At 37.0% G+C, this 18,272-nt stretch overlaps 1 non-coding gene across 1 annotated transcript; it reads right to left on the bottom strand.

The window, feature by feature from the left end:
• Positions 1 to 17,594: 17,594 nt before the first annotated feature.
• On the bottom strand, positions 17,595 to 17,701 carry LOC112767832 (small nucleolar RNA R71). Its single transcript, XR_003185272.1, has one exon. It is a non-coding gene; the product is annotated as a small nucleolar RNA R71 (small nucleolar RNA).
• Between the last annotated feature and the right edge of the window lie 571 nt (positions 17,702 to 18,272).

The following is an 18,272-nucleotide window of genomic DNA, read 5'->3' on the forward strand; positions in this document are numbered from 1 at the left end:
AGGAACTCTTGAGTTACTAATGTCCAAGTAATTGATGATTGGGAGCCATTAACTCTAGGTCTCACTAATTGAATTGATGGAGAACTAGGACTTATGGACTTGGATTGAGATAGCTCACTTGACTTTCCTTTACTACTAGTTAGAGGATGACATAGTGGGATTGATCCTTGCCAATTCTCAGGTTGTGGTTAGTGACAGGATAGAGATCTTTGACCACCAACCATTGCCAAGACCTTTGTAGCTATTAATTTACTTTCTTGCCATTTATCTTTCATGTCTCTTATCAAAACCCCAAAGATAACTCATAACCAATAACAAGAGCACTACCCTGCAATTCCTTTGAGAGATGACTCGAGGTTTAAATACTTCGGTTTATAGATTTTAGGGGTTTGTACTTGTGACAACCAAATTTTTGTATGAAAGGATTATTGATTGGTTTAGAAACTATACTTGCAACGAGATCTCATTAGAGAAATTCTATACCATCAAAAATTTTCTCATAAAAAATGTTGCACGTGACTCACTTAAGCGCAACTCGTGGCCAGCAATTTCTGGTGCATTTTGGGCCCAATCCAACTCATTTCTGATGCTATTTAACCCAAGGATTGAAGAGGGATGAGATACCTAGTCATCATTAGTTTAGTTTAGATTAGTTTTGGAGGGAAATTTAGTTTTAGAGAGAGAAGCTCTCACTTCTCTCTAGAATTAGGATTAGGTTAGATCTAAATTAGGATTTCTTATATCTAGGTTAATTTCATGCTTTGATTCACTTTTTCTTTATCAATTCTTGTTCCTCTTCTTCTCCTCTCTCTAGTTTTGTATGTCAATTCTTGTAATTCTCTACTTTTATGTTGATGCACTTTTGTTCCTTCCTTTTCTTTTTAATGCAATGCATGTTTTGATTTCCTTTATTATTCATTTGATTTGTTGTTGTTTAATTCCTTGCAATTGAGTAGAGTAGATTTACTTTTCTTGCAATTTTACTATGCTTTCCTTTTTTGCCTTCTAAGTGTTTGATTAAATGCTTGGTTGGATTTTAGAGTAGAATTTTATCCTCTTGGTTTGGGAAGGTAACTTAAGAACTGTTGAGTTACTAATGTCCAAGTAATTGATGATTGGGAGCCATTAACTCTAGGTCTCACTAATTGAATTGGTGGAGAGCTAGGACTTATGGACTTGGATTGATATAGCTCACTTGACTTTCCTTTAATACTAGTTAGAGGATGACTTAGTGGGATTGATCCTTGCCAATTCTCATGTTGTGGTTAGTGATAGGGATAGAGATCCTTGACCACCAACCCTTGCCAAGACCTTTGTAGCTATTAGTTTACTTCCTTGCCATTTATCTTTCATGTCTCTTATCAAAACCCCAAACATAACTCATAACCAATAACAAGAGCACTACCCTGCAATTCCTTTGAGAGACGACCCGAGGTTTAAATACTTCGGTTTATAGATTTTAGGGGTTTGTACTTGTGACAACCAAATTTTTGTATGAAAGGATTATTGATTGGTTTAAAAACTATACTTGCAACGAGATCTCATTAGAGAAATTCTATACCATCAAAAATTCTCTCATCAAACATCAAATCATTAACCTTTTTCTTCTATATATATATATATACATACATATACCATAACTTCTCACACAACTCAACCAAGCCTCAACAATACCAAAAATATCCCTCAACCAATTTATTCAACACTTTCCACTCCAAAATATACCATACAAAATAAAATAACACTTATCATTAATCCTCCCTAAATAAATCAACAATCATCATCATTTTATAATAATAAAAATCATACTCCAACACATACACACTCATTAAATATTTATTCCCAATTCACATACCACATACACAACTTAATCAATAGTTCATTCAGCTCATTTCTATCTTAAGGTTTACTAACCTAAGTTTTCACATTACATTATCCATTAAATATGAGAAACCAAAATCATACCTTGGCTGATTCCTCCCTAAGCCAATAACACCTCAAAACCCTATTCTTCACACAAGCTTCCAAAGGTTCCAAGCTCCAATACAGATTGTCCAGCCATAATTGCTCCAAATCAAGCGTTCAACATCCATCAATTGACTTCAATTTCAAATATATACAACCTAATTTCATATAACTCTATACACATACAAATTCTCAATAATCTAATATCATAAAATTGGCAATTTAGAAGGGAATAATGACTCTATACCTTTACCCATAAGCAAATTGATGGAACACACAATTATCCGACACTAATTCAACTTTAAACCATCAAAATCATCAAAATCACTCAATTTCCAAACCAAAAACGTGGAAAAGAGAGAAATAGACAATTGAGCACGAAAACTAAAAATCCTTACCTCTTTTTTGGGTTGCAATCAAAGATCTTAGTGAGACAAATGCGTGGCAACAAACGGCTCGTCAATTAGAGCTCGGGATCAAAAGTTAGGGATGTGGAAGTTTGTCTGCGTTTAGGGTTTCTCTTCCTTTCCTCTCCTCTCTGTCTATCCTTGAAGCACAATGAAGAATGGGGAATGAAGCCGAATGTTTGCTATGTTTAAAGTATTATTTATGTGGACTTAGACCCACTTGGGCCCGGTTCACTCAGTTTAGCCCGTTAGCTCAACTTTGGCCCAAAATATTTAAAATTAGTGTTAAAATTCGTATTTTAAATATTTTTACTTTTTAAATTATAATATTTGATTTATTAATTTTTTAAATAATAACTAATTTATTAGTTAATTATTTATTAATTTTCCAGAATTTACAATAGAGTCATAAGTAGTGAAAAATTATAATTAAAAGAGTACTAAAGAGTATTGAGAATAATAGAAAAAAGAGTATTAGAATTGATTTAAATATCTAAAATAAAATGATAAGATAATATAATTAGCGATGGGTTTGATGTGGAATTCGTCATGCCAAATAATTACTGGAGGATAGCTACTTCCGACGGTAAAGCTGCCAGTAACTTTTGGCGGGAATGCACAACAAATAGGTGCCGAATTTAGTGTCAAAAATACCGGCAAAAGAATCTGATGGTAGACACGTTTAATAGAATGATTCATTTTGGTGATCCACACCACATTACCGTCGGAAATATCCATCGGTAACTGTGCCTTAAATTAGAACCGCGAACCCTCGCTCCCTTCATTTTGAATTCACATACTCTCTAACCTCTCACCTTTCTTTCTCTCTCTCTAGCCACCCACCCTCCCACTCTCTCTCTCCAACCTTCTCATCTCTCCTCTCCGTCAACCTCCTCTACCACTGTTATCGTAGACATCGCTGCTACTGTCGTGAATGGTTCCACCGCTGCTGCAACGCCCCTGCTTCTGCTTTTGCTTCTGCTGCCACTGCACCTCTACCCCTCTTCTCTATTTTCTCTTGTTATGCATTCAAATATTTTTGTTTGAACTTTGTTTATTTCAAATTTTGTTACTTCAAGTTAATTAATTAGCTAGTAGAGTTTAGTTAGTTTAATTTTTTGTTTTGGTGGATTTAGGTGGTTAGGATAGGTTAGATTAGACTCTGAGATTACTGGAAAATATTGAATTATTGAGCTGTTTGCTGATTCCTACTACTAAAATTGTTTGAAAAATGCTTGACTGTAATAATAATGATTGAGTTATTTGTATGTTACCTTAATAATGATTAAGAAAATTAAAAAGTTGAGAAGGATTGATGGATATTTGGTTTGGATAGATCCCTTGAAGGGTGGAGAATTCCGAATTTTAGAGAAGACTCTGTTGAAATTTTTGTAAGATTTTCAGTAAAATTGAAAAAATTTAAATTATGTTTTCAAAAGTCTTAGAAATTATATTTAGGGTTAATAGATATTTGTGTTAATTGACATGAATATGTTCCTCCTTAAAATTCTTATTTTAAGTGTTTTCAGTTATTTATTAAATTATTTTTTTATCCATCCCTTTTTTCATATTTGTTATAATTAATTGTTGGATTGTTATATTTTTGTGTAATTGTTAATTTGAATAATTATTTTTATCTTAATTTCTATTTTTGATCATGTTAAGTTAGTATTATGATAAATATTTATGGCATTTACAAGAGAACTAAGATAAACTAGTATACGTGTGCTAGCTTTTCACACATACAATTATATTATATATGTATACATTCATTTTGGTTCTAATGAAAAAAAATTTTGCCTTTGCAATTAGTGTTTTAATGTTCTATAGGCACTTGTTAGTTTGCTAAACTAATCAAAACACTTATTCATTCTAATTTAATTATTTTGAAACTAGAATACTATGTAATTGCTTTTTTGGTTAATTTATTAAACTAAAACACTTTTAGAATTTTTTTTATTTCTTGATTGTCTTTTTATGTTACTATTTATTGGTGTTTGTTATGTTATTAATATGTTATTAATGTATTCACTGTACACACGATGATAGGTAGCAGAGGTAGGTCAAGTGGGTGACGTGGTCGTCGTAGAAGGCGGGCTGCCACCAAATCCCACAGGGCTGCCCAGTCATCGCCCTCTAGCCCGACTATCCCGTTGACCTCTGTGATGTCATAGGCGAGTCCAGCAGACCAACAATTCATCATGGCCTCAAACCTGAATTGGGTGCCTCCTTCTGCTATGCCCCCTTGTAGATGTAACAACGATGTCGACAGTGCCCGCGATAAGTGATTTCTCGAGTGCCCCCAGCAAGATGTCCCTCCACCACCGCCCGTTATTCGGCTGAGGATTTGGCCCGATGGCATATAGTTATGAGTTCAATTTTTAAATTTTAAGTTTGTTTAACTTAAATTTTCGCGTTTCTATGTGTTTGTTAATGTGAGCTTTTTTCTCTGACAGGTTTGCACCAAACCCCAGTGCTTGCACACAGGAGATCACCGAGGTTATTAAGTCCATGTACAACCACCCATGGCCGACCTACATGCAGATTTCAGCTGAGACCAGAGAGCGATGGTCTTAGAAGTGGGCAGTAAGAACCTAATTTGGTTTGAATTTATTAACTGTATTTTAACTGTATTTTATTCTGACTAACCAATCTTGGTGAATCACTTTGTGTAGTTGAAATTCATATGGGATGCAGAACCCAATCTCATGATCAGGATGATCTACGACCATCGGGCAGCCAAACGACTTCAGCAGATGATGAGCGGCATTTATCAGGGGAAAGATCACCTAACATCGTGGATCCGTCCAAATATCAAGAAGGAACTGGAGGCCTATTTTAGAGATAACGAGAGGTTCAAATGTCGCCGTCTAATGAGCATTGCTAACGGGGCTTCACCTAGGTCGTAGAGGTATATAGGTGGGTCGGCGACCTTCATGAAGACGAAGAGCAGACTGGTAATAATTTTGGCATTGTTTAATATTTTAGTAGTTACTTGAATTACTTTTCTAATTTGTTCATTTATTTTATAATCATGTAATTGATTTATAAGAATTCTTGTTTTGAAAATGATCTTTGGTGTTAGCATTGCTCTGTTGATATATACTTATATAGTCCTGTATGAACTAAACTGAGCTGAGCTGATATAGAACTGCTTTGTTGGTTTAATTGGTTGATTTGTGTAGTTGATGATGAGAGAATCTTTGAACCATATACAAAATGGGTTCATAGTTGAACTGGTTCTGATATAGCTTGACTGGTTTAAAATGTGTAAAAATATTGGTTTATTTTAATTTAGAATGGTTAAAACTAGGCTATAAGCATGTAGGATGGTTGTTGTCTTTGGAATTGTAATATGAAAGTGTTTGACCCAAAATATTTAGCATTTGTATTATAGCTTCCCAACTTCCTAACTTGAATTCATTTACCAAATTTTGCTGTCATTAACTGAATTTTGTGATAATGATGGGGTGATGATGATGAAGACTAGAATAATAGTCAAGAAAAGAAAACACTACTCCATATCTAGGACTAAAGATAAAGGGTATTTGTCACTTCAAACATTTTATTGTTCTTTTTCTTACTTTGTCTACTTTTTTTTATTTTAATTTCTGGTAGCTTAATCTCCCTCTAAATTGTTTAATTTTAGATATCATTAATTTATTAGGTGCTATATGGTGTTGTTAATGTGAGATTATGGGCAATATTATGTGTATCTATCTATAAGTATGTTAAGGGTTTGAAATCTTTATTGAGTTTGATGATGATACTTATTATAACCATATATAGCCAGTAGCTTGGGAATTATATGATGATGATCTTAGTTGTTGAATTTTGTATTATCATCATAATAAACAATGATGATGATAAACATATCTAGGACTAAGGATGATGATTTTGGATTGTCATATATGTCTATCATTGTTTAACTTGTTTGTTTGTTTTATTGGTTGATATATTAATTTGTAGTCTATGTCGTTGGATCATGATGGGTGATGCCAGGGCATCTTGGCTAGTTTTACAAGCCATTTTAGTTAGTGATAAACTACTATTTTATGGTTTATCTTGTGCTTAATTGAATGGTTTCATCAAGTCTTCACCCACTTATTCATACTAATTGCATGATTTTATAACTCCTTCCTAATATTGTTTTATGATTGAAAACTTGCTTCCTAAAGATCTTTAATTAGTATATTTTAATTTTCATTTATACCATTCGATGACGTGATTCGTATGTTAAGTGTTTCAGGCTTCATAGGACAGGAATGACTTAGAGAATGAAGAGGAAGCTTGCAAAAATGGAAGGAACACAAGAAACTAAGGAGATGACCAGTGAACACTGACGCGCGCGCATGGCTCACATGAGCGCGTGGAATGGAGAAAATCGCAGCGACGCGAGCGCGTGCCTGATGCAAACGCGTGGATTGGAGTCTGCACGAATGACGCGAACGCATGGACGACGCTTACGCGTGACAAGGAAAATCGCTGAATGATGCGAACGCGTGGACGACGCGTACGCGTGACCTGCGCGATCTGCAGAATTAACAGAAAATGCTAGGGGCAATTTTGGGCCGCGTTTTAACCCAGTTTTTGGCCCAGAAACACAGAATAAGGCCAGGGAACATGCAGAGACTCAACACACATCTTAGACAGAGATAATAGGATTACTTTTAGTTTAGATCTGAATCTAGAGAGAGAATTACTCTTCCTCTAGTTTCTCTTTACATTCCTAGTTATTGCTTTTGCTTTTGGAAACTGAATAATCATTACCTCCGTTGAAAATATTATTCTAGTTTGTTTACTTTGTCCCTTACTCTTCCATATCCTTATTTATTTTATTTAGAATTTTAATTGGATTATTTTCATGAATTGTTAGTGAAGAGGATTACTTTTACTTTTAATTAATTTTCAGTCACTATTTTATTTTAATTAATTTATTATGTCTTCTTATATTTTTCTAAGTAATATATTAATTTCAATGGAGTAGATTCCCAAACTTGACATGGGGGTTGATTAAAAGGAGACACTTGAGTTGGAAGGCTTAAGTGTCGGTTAAATTAGAAATTGTTGGCTAGTTCTGTAGTTACTAACGCTTGACCTTCCCAAGGGAGAGGACTAGGATTTGTGAATAAGGATTAGCTCAATCACTTGACTTTTCTTTATTTAGTAAGGGTTAACTAAGTGAAAACAACAACCTTTTTGATACTACAATTAAGAGATCCCATCAAGGATAGAACTTCCAATTAATCATTCCCCTAGTCAAGGCCTTTTTATATTAATAATAATTCTTAGTTTTATTGCTTTCATTTATAATTATTGCTCATTATTCAAACTCAAAATCTTTCAAAAATTCCTGATTAATAAGTTAGCACCCTTTCCTGCAACTCGTTGGGAGACGACCTAGGACTCATACTCCCAGTATTTTTATTTCTAAATTTTGTGACAACTTTTCTAAATTGACAAGGTGGATCTTAGCTGGTTAAGAACTATACTTTCAACGCATTCTCTATATTGATTTCTTAATTAGCCGACTTCTGCCTGCACGTCAGTTTTTGGTGCCGTTGCCGGAGAGTTGCAATTGTGTGCTGAATTATTAATTAGTGTACATATTTTATTTTATTTGCATATTTTATTTTTATTTTTACCATGAGCTATATGTTTCTTTCATTGAATGATGTGTTCACTGCCTAATTCGAGCTTAGCCGCATTTGATCCTGAAATTGAAAGAACTCTTTCACGTATTAGGCGAGCTCGACGCAGGATGGCCTCTGAGGGTGGTGAAGTGATTGTTATCGATTCACCAGTCTCATCTGAGGGCGAATCTGAACCGCCATCTGAGAGCAAAACAAGCTCCTTTACTACTGATTCAGTTGATTCTCGTGCAGATAGAATGGCAGCACCTAGGAGGATTACTCTCCAGGAAGCTGGAGCCCCAGATTTTACAATACAGCCGTATCAAGTGCATCATCCAACTCTGGCTGCGGATTTCGAACTAAAGACTGCACTAATCAACTTGATGTCTAAGTTTCATGGCTTACCTGCTCAAGAGCCTATCAAGCACCTAAGGGATTTTCAGACAGCCTGTTCTACTGTCAAGCGTAATGGTGCAGATGAAACTTCTATTCTGTTAACCACTTTCCTGTTTTATCTTGAGGAAAAGGCGAGGGAGTGGTACTACTCCCAACCTGAAGCGACTGTTACCAACTGGAATATGCTCAAGAGAGAAATTTTGGAAAAATACTTTACAGCTGAAGTCACAGATAGACTGAGGAAAGAGATATCCTGCATTGTTCAAGGAGAATTCGAGACTCTTTATGAGTACTGGGAGCGCTTTAAGAAGCTTCTAGACGCATGCCCCCATCACATGATTGACAGACTGGTGTTGATCAGCTACTTCACACAAGGCATGAAGTCTCAGGATAAAACTACACTGGATGGTGCTATTAATGGTTCTATGAAAAAGTACAAGACCGTAGATGAAGCATGGCAACTGATCAGCGACTTAGCTGAGTCTACTAAGAATCACAGGCACAGGCATGGCCACTCAAAAGCTGTTGCAGAGGTTTCCTCTAGCATTGAAACTACTGCTCTTACACAGAGTATATGTGAAATGACCAACCTACTGAAGCAAATGCAGTTGAACCAACAACAACAAACTCAGCCTCACCCGCTACAATAGAGCCAACAGTTAGTCCCACAAAGAGTATGTGGAATCTGTGCTGATTATAGTCATTATACTGATGAATGTCCGCAGCTCCAACAAGAAGACAACACTGTGGCAGCTACTCATAACTTCTATGACCGCCCGAATCAAGGATACAATCAACAAGGCGGCAATTACAACCAAGGTGGAAACTATAACCAAGGATGGCAAGACAACTCCAACCAAGGTTGGAGGGACAATTCCAACCATGGCTGGAAGGACAACTATAACAGAGGAGGCAGAGATAACAATGGAAACTAGAGGTGGAATAACAAAAACAGACAGTAGAATCAGAACCAGCCTTACAGAGCACCTCACCTAAGACAATCTCAAGGATTCCAACATAACGAACAACAAGTTCTTTAGATCACCTATCCTAATTCCTCATCAAATGACGAGATGCTTCATTCTCTTGCACAAGGACAACAAGACATGCAGACACAGCTGAACTCTACTTTAAATGGTCTGAATGCCACTTTACAAGCTCTCACCTCCAGGATAGATGCATTACCTAATTCCACTAACCAACCTTTAAGCTCCAATGGAATTCCTTCTCAACCCTTACCTAACCCCAATGGTGGCATCAATGCCATCACCTTCAGGTCTGGAACTACACTGCCAAAGAGGAACCATGAGGAGCCAAGCCCAATAGTACACGCCCCAACTGAGGATGTGATAGAAGTAGAAGATGCTGAAATGGAAGATGCTGAAGAAGAAGATAAGGAACAAGACATAATTGAATAAGAAGCAGTTCAACCAAGGAACAGAGAACCAAAGGAAGATGAAGCTGTACAGGATGCCATCCCTATCCCTTTTCCACACTTTGCAAAGAAATCCAGAAAGCAGATGGAACTTGATCCCAAAATGGTAGAAATATTCAAAAAGGTTGACGTAACTGTTCCCCTTTTTTATGTCATTCAGCAGGTACCTAAATACGCAAAGTTTCTAAAGGATTTATGCATTCATAAAGATAAAATTAATGAGTTAGAAACTATTCCTTTAGGTGGTTCTATATCTGCTTTAATGGGAGGTATACCTAAAAAATGTAGTGATCCAGGTCCATGCATGGTTAACTGTACCATTGGAGGTGTAATATTTTCTAATTGCATGTGTGACTTAGGAGCATGTGTTAGTATAATGCCATTGTTTATATATGATACTTTGAGGCTCCCTCCCTTAAAAAGGTCGGCAGCTCGTTTTGTGTTAGCAGATAAAAGCATTATTACAGTAGTTGGAATTGCTGAAGATGTATTAGTGAGCATTAAAAGGCTCACATTTCCTATTGACTTCTATATCCTGGAACTGCCCCCTAATGACTCAGGCAGACCATCATCAATCCTGCTTGGAAGACTATTCCTGAAGACTTCAAAGTTCAAGTTGGATGCATTCTCAGAAACTTACTCCTTTGAGATAGATGGCAAAACAGTGAGTTTCAGTTTAAATGAAGCTATGAAGCACCCTCCAGAAGATCATTCTATCTTCCAGTGCAACATCATTGATGAAACTATAGCTAAAGTTCACCAAGAAGAAATAGAAGAGGAGCACATGGAGCAAGGTCCAAGTGTAGGGACATCCTCTAAACATAATGAAGACCCTTTGCCATTATCACTAGCCCCGAATGGTCCAGAGCCTAGCCAAGAGCCTAAATCATAATTGAAGTCCCTTCCTCCACACCTCAAGTATGCTTACCTTGAGGATAATCAGAAGTTTCCAGTTATCATTGCAAGGGAACTCACTTCTCAACAAGAAGAGCAACTGCTCAGTGTGTTGAGAAAACATAAGAAAGTAACTGGATGGAGCTTGGCGGATATAGTAGGCATCAGCCCTCAAGTTTGTGAACACAGAATATTCTTAGAAGAGGGAGCAAAGCCTGTCCATCAGCCTCAAAGAAGATTAAATCCCACCATCTTAGAAGTTGTCAAGAAGGAAGTAACCAGACTACTTGAAGCAGATATCATTTACCCCGTCTCAGATAGTGAATGGGTCAGTCTAGTACAAGTGGTGCATAAGAAGTCTGGAGTCACAACAATAAAGAATGAGCATGGAGAGCTCCTGACAACTATAGTACAGAATTCATGGAGAGTTTGCATTTACTATAGGCGTCTCAACCAAGCCACTCGCAAGGATCACTACCCCTTGCCATTCATTGATCAAATGCTTGATCGCCTGTCAGGCAAATCCCATTATTGCTTTTTAGATGGTTATACAGGCTACTTTCAAATTCATATAGCTCCTGAAGATCAGGAGAAGACTACTTTTACATGTCCCTTTAGAACGTATGCTTATAAAATAATGCCTTTTGGCTTATGTAATGCACCTGCTACTTTCCAAAGATGCATGATGAGTATCTTTTCAGATCTTATTGAGAACTGTATGGAAGTTTTTATGGATGATTTTAGCGTATATGGTGATTCATTTAGCCTTTGCTTGGATAGTTTATCTAGAGTATTAGACAGGTGTGTAAGTACAAACCTTGTATTAAATTTTGAAAAATGTCACTTTATGGTAAAACAAGGAATTGTACTAGGACATGTTGTGTCTAATACTGGTATTTCTGTAGATCCAGCAAAGGTAGATGTCATTTCTAGTTTACCTTACCCCTCCTCTGTGAGGGAAGTCCGATCGTTCCTTGGCCACGCAGGTTTTTACAGGAGATTCATTAAGGACTTCAGTAAGGTAGCATTGCCTTTATCCAGATTGCTACAGAAGGATATTGAGTTCGAATTCAGTGAAGATTGCATGCAAGTGTTTGATAAGCTAGAGATCGCCCTGACTCAAGCTCCAATTGTGAGAGGACCAGACTGGAGCCAGCCATTTGAAATTATGTGTGAAGCCTCCAACCATGCAGTAGGAGTGGCGCTGGCTCAGCGCAAAGGTAAAGACACTTTTGTAATTGCTTACTGATGAGCGGATAATTTATACGCTTTTTGGCATTATTTTTAGTATGTTTTTAGTATATTTTAGTTAGTTTTTATTATGTTTTTATTAGTTTTTATTCAAAAATAACATTTCTGGACTTCATTATGAGTTTGTGTGTTTTTCTGTGATTTCAGATATTTTCTGGCTGAAATTGAGGGACTTGAGCAAAAATCTGATTCAGAGGCTGAAAAAGGACTGCAGATGCTGTTGGATTCTGACCTATCTGCACTTAAAGTGGATTTTCTGGAGCTACAGAAGCCCAATTGGCGCTCTCTCAATTGCGTTGCAAAGTAGACATCCTGAGCATTCCAGAAATATATAATAATCCATACTTTGCTTGAGATTTGATGGCCCAAACTGGCGTTCCAAGTCAGCATAAAAATTCTGGCGTCAAAACGCCAAAACTGGCATAAAAGCTGGAGTTAAATGCCCAAACTGGCACAAAAGCTGGCGTTTAACTCCAAGAAAAGTCTCTACATGTGAAAGCTTCAATGCTCATCCCAAGCAGACACCAAGTGGGCCCGGAAGTGGATTCTGCATCATTTACTCATTTCTGTAAACCCTAGGCTACTAGTTTTCTATAAATAGGACCTTTTGCTATTGTATTTGGACACCTCATGTCACTTTACACGTTTTATATTGTATTCTCTACGGCGTGAGTCTCTAAACCCCATGGTTGGGGGTGAGGAGCTCTGCTATGTCTCGATGAATTAATGCAATTACTACTGTTTTCCATTCTATCACGCTTGTTTCTATTCTAAGATATTCACTCGCACTTCAACTTGATGAATGTGATGATCCGTGACACTCATCATTATTCTCACCTATGAACGCGTGCCTGACAATCACCTCCGTTCTATTTGTAATAGCTTGAGTGCGTATCTCTTGGGTTTCTAATCTAAGATTAAAACCTTCGTGGTATAGGCTAGAATTATTAGCGGCCATTCCTGAGATCCGGAAAGTCTAAACCTTGTCTGTGGTATTCTGAGTAAGATCTGGGAAGGGATGCTGTGGCGAGCTTCAAACTCACGAGTGCTAGGCATAGTGACAGACGCAAAAGGATCAATGGATCCTATTCCAACATGAGTGAGAATCGACAGATGATTAGCCGTGCGGTGACAGCGCATTTGGACTATTTTCACTGAGAGGACGGATGGTAGCCATTGACAACGGTGATCTACCAATATACAGCTTGCCATGGAAGGAGCCTTGCGTGCATGAAGAAGAAGACAGTAGGAAAGCAGAGATTCAGAAGATAGAGCATCTCCAAAACCTCAACATGTTCTCCATTACTGCAAAACAAGTATTTATTTCATGTTTTTTTACTTTTTACAATTAAATCTGAGAATTATTGATATCCTGACTAAGAGTTACAAGATAACCATAGCTTGCTTCAAGACGACAATCTCCGTGGGATCGACCCTTACTCACGTAAGGTATTACTTGAACGACCCAGTGCACTTGCTGGTTAGTTGTGCGGAATTGCAAAAGTGTGATTGTGATTTCGTGCACCAAGTTGTTGGCGCCGTTGCCGGGGATTGTTCAAGTTTGGACAACTGACGGTTTATCTTGTTGCTTAGATTAGGAATAATTTATTTTTGTTGGTTTAGAGTTACTAAATTTGAGTCTTTTATTTGAGTTTAGTTTCATATTTTAAGTTTGGTGTCAATTGCATGCTTTTATTTTCTTTCAATTTTTCGAATTTGCATGTTCTTAGTTCTTTCTTGATTTTTAAAAATTCTAAGTTTGGTGTCTTCTTTGTGTTTTCCTTTAAATTTTGAAAATTTGTGTTTGATTTTCAAAAAATTTTAAGTTTGGTGTCCTTTGTGATTTTATTTACTTAAAATTTTTAAAAATTTGTTCTTGGTGTTCATCTCGATCTTCAAAGTGTTCTTGATGTTCATCTTGACATTCAAAGTTTTCTTGTTTGTTCTCTTTGTTTTGATCTAAAATTTCTAAGTTTAGTGTCATTTTGTTGTTTTTCTCTTTCCTCATCAAAATTCAAAAATTAAAAAAATATCTTTTCCTTATTTTACATTAAATTAGTCAAAGATTTTCAAAATCATATCTTTTTTTTAGTCAAGTCAAAATTCTAATTTCAAAAATTGATCTTTTCAAATCTTTTTCAAAAATCAAATCTTTTTAATTTCTTCAATCATATCTTTTTTTTAATTGCAATCATATCTTCTCAATCATATTTTTTTAAAATAATTTTTAATCATATATTTCTGATTGCTAATTCCAAAATCTTTTAATCAATTAATTAATTTAGTTGTCAATTTGCTTTTATATCATTTTTTTCTAATTTTTGAAACTTTTATTTTATCTTCCATTTATTTTGTTTTATTTTATTCGGTTACTTTTAATTAAATAAAACAAAAAAATTCAAAAATATAATTTAATTGTAATTCATATCAATTCCCTTTTCTCCATCATGGACATAAGTGGAAATGAACAGTCCAGAAGGATGATGCCAGGGCATTTTGGCCAGTTTCACTGACCTTTTCTTTATGGTTTTAGGGTAGTTTCATGCACTTTCTTAGGAAATAAGCAAGTTTTGGGTAGAATTTTACTTACATCTTGATTCAAGCTAACATTGTGATTTTTATATGAATTCATGAGAATTATGCATGAATTGAATGACAAATTGGATGATGCATGTCTCATAACTTGGACTAGAACTTTGATGCACTTTATTGCTTGATTTCAGGACAAAGGAAGCAAGGAAGAACCACGTTAGCAGCCACGTTAGTCTAACTAACGTGACCTCTAACGTGGAAGGGGAGCTAGCTTGCAATGTTAATGAGAAAAGTAATCGCCAATAACATCCTCGAAGCCATCATAGCCCACGTTAATTGCCACGTTAACTACATTAACGTGGTAGTTAACGTGGAAGAAGAAAATGAAGCCAACGTTAGTGACACTCACCTTTGTCACTAATGTTGGACCAAGCTCATATTAGCCACGTTAAGAGCCACGTTAACTCAGTTAACGTGGACTCTAAAGTGGGGAAACAAAAGAATGACCAACGTTAGTGACACTCACCTTTGTCACTAACATTGAGCTAAGCCACTTTAAGCCACGTTAGTTGCCACGTTAACTCAGTTAACGTGGACTCTAACGTGGAGGGAGCAAAGAATCGCCAACGTTAACTCCCATGTTAACTACATTAAAGTGGAAGCTAACGTGAGTAAAAGGGATGATGAGCCAACATTAGTGACACTCACCTTTGTCACTAACGTTGGAGATGGATAGCAATACCACGTTAGAAGCCACGTTAACCTAGTTAACGTGAACTCAAACGTGGGAAGTAGGGGCATTTTGGAACGTTAGTGACAAAGGTAAGTGTCACTAACGTTCTCGAAGATATGGCAAGCCTACGTTAAAGGTCACGTTAGCCACACTAACGTGAACTCTAACATAGGGAGAAAGGAGGATTCTCAACGTTATTGGAAAAAGTAAGTCCCAATAACGTGTGCGAAGGACCAAGAGGCAACGTTAGTGGTCACGTTGATGCCACTAACGTTGAAGTTAACGTGGAGCACCCTTGGGTTAGGAACGTTAGTGAAAAAGGTGATTGTCACTAACGTTCTCGAACCCACACTTTCACTTAACGTTAACGCCACTAACGTCCTAAGCTAGAATCCCTGCCTACTTCACACTTTCTCTCTGCAAGTAAAGCTAAGCCCACTGAAGAAGATAACTGCTTCAACTCAAGATCCAAATGCCCATATCCAAGACTTGAAGAGCCAACTAGAAGATCAGAAGAATAGTATAAATAGGGAGAGCTTTGAACTAGAAAGGAGCTTTTTGCATTATTAGAATTACTCTCTGTATTTTACTTTCTCTGCAACTTTTAGTTTAATTTTCAGAATGTACTCTCCATCTATGCTTTTCATTCCCAGAGCTATAAACAACTAAACCCCTTTCATTGGGTTAGGGAGCTCTGTTGTAATTTGATGGATCAATAATAGTTTTCATTATCCTTCTTCTCTCTTTTCTCTTGATTTTACTAGAAAGCTTTCAATATTCATCCAATTGAGTAGTTATCTTGGAAAAGAAGCTATTCATACTTGGATTTCTTCTGAACCTTGGAAGAGGAATGAAGAGATCATGCTAGAATTGCTTTCTCATGTTGGACTAAATTGGGGTTTTGGCAGATATGGTGGCATATAATTCTCCCAATACTTTGATTTGGAAATACATGTGGTATAATCAGTGACCACACTTCATCTCTTCTCATGAGCAATTAGACCAAGGAATTGGCTATTGATCTGATTTGAGAGATTGAATTACCAAGGAATTGGAATTCAATCACTTAAGATTGCCAAGGAGATCAATGAATGCATTAATTGAGGAAGAGATGAAAATGAACTTGATCCGGAGAATGCAATATCTCCTAAGCCCAATGAACTCCTCATTTCTGATCTTACCCATTCTCTTTACTTTCTGCTATTTACTTTCATGCTAAACTCCCCTTCCCCATTTAAGATTCTGCAATTTACCTTCCGTCATTTATTTTCTGCAATTTACTTTCCCGCCATTTAATTTCCTGCAATTCTCAACCCAAATTCTGCTTAGCTCAACTAGAACATTCTTCCAATTAAAGTTGCTTGACCAATCAATCCATGTGGGATTCGACCTCACTCTATTGTGAGTTTTTACTTGACGACAATTCGGTATACTTGCCAAGGGAGATTTGTTAAAGGACAAGTTTCCGTGCATCAATTTTATGGCGCCGTTGCCGGGGATTGATTTTGTATCAACAATGATTAAATTGGTGGATAACTAGATTGAGCATTTGTTTTTATTTTGTTTGATTTAAGTTCATTTGAGTAATTTACTTTCTGTTCAGTTATTTTCTTCCCTTTCCCCTACCCATTTTTCTTAGTTGTTTACAATTCAGTCACCAACCCACTAACTGTTTGATATATTGCATCACTCACACTAACATCATTTTTGTAGAAATTACTATCTGCATCTATCTTTCTTACTTTTGCCTTGTTGGTTGTATGACAGGTAGAAGAAGCGGGGCTTCAACTTCCTTTGATTCTGAACCTGAGAGGACCTTCCTTAGATTAAGGAGGGAAGCAAGAGGAAAGAGAGTAGTTGGTGGTGAGGAAGAGGAGGAGTACTTTGAACTAGATATGGATGAGAATATGGAGAACCATCATGAAGAAGAGGCTCACAACCATGGCCGAGAAGGTCCAGCACATCAGGCTGGGCAAGAGAGAAGAGTTCTGGGTTCTTACATCAATCCAAACCCAGGAAACTATGGAAGTAGCATCCAACGGCTAACCATACATGCCAACAACTTTGAACTAAAGCCACAGCTCATCACCCTTGTTCAGAACAATTGTTCGTTCAGAGGAAGTGTCCAAGAAGACCCCAATCAACATCTAACCACCTTCCTGACGATATGCGATACTGTGAAGTCTAATGGTGTTCATCCTGACACTTATAGACTACTTCTGTTCCCTTTCTCACTCAAGGACAAAGCATCTAAATGGCTGGAATCCTTTCCAAAGGAGAGTTTAGCAACCTGGGAAGATGTGGTAAACAAATTCTTAGCAAGATTCTATCCTCCTCAATGGATCAACAGGTTGAGAGCTGAGGTACAAACCTTTAGGTAGCAAGATGGTGAGACTCTATATGAAGCATGGGAGAGGTTTAAGGACCTAACAAGAAGATGCCCGCCAGATATGTTCAATGAATGGGTACAGTTGCACATTTTCTATGAAGATCTTTCATATGAATCAAAGAAGGCAGTAGACCACTCATCCGGGGGATCTCTGAACAAGAAGAAGACCATTGAAGAAGCCATAGATGTCATTGAGACTGTAGCTGAGAATGACTATTTCTATGCTTCTGAAAGAGGCAACACTAGAGGAGTGATGGAGTTGAACAACGTGGATGTACTGCTAGCTCAAAACAAGATGATTACCAAGCAATTAGCTGACCTCACCAAGAAGATGGAGAGGAATCAAGTGGCAGCAATCACCACTTCAGCAGCAACTCAAGAAGGAGTGAATGAAGAGGCAGAGGGTGAATCATGGTTGGAGGAACCACCCAAACTTTGGGTGGAGAAATCAACAGGATCAAGGCCAAGATCAGAGACGCCACAACCCCAGCAACAATGCAACTCACTAACATTCTACACAGAGATCATATCAGCACCCACCTAACAACACACCTCAACATCCATACCAAAGTCAAAATGGCCCTTCTCACCCCTCCAATCTCAACTCACCATTATCTGAAGATAGACTCTCCAGGAT

The sequence above is a fragment of the Arachis hypogaea genome, chromosome 17 (genome assembly GCF_003086295.3).
Source record: "Arachis hypogaea cultivar Tifrunner chromosome 17, arahy.Tifrunner.gnm2.J5K5, whole genome shotgun sequence".
NCBI classification, from domain to species: Eukaryota; Viridiplantae; Streptophyta; class Magnoliopsida; order Fabales; family Fabaceae; genus Arachis; species Arachis hypogaea.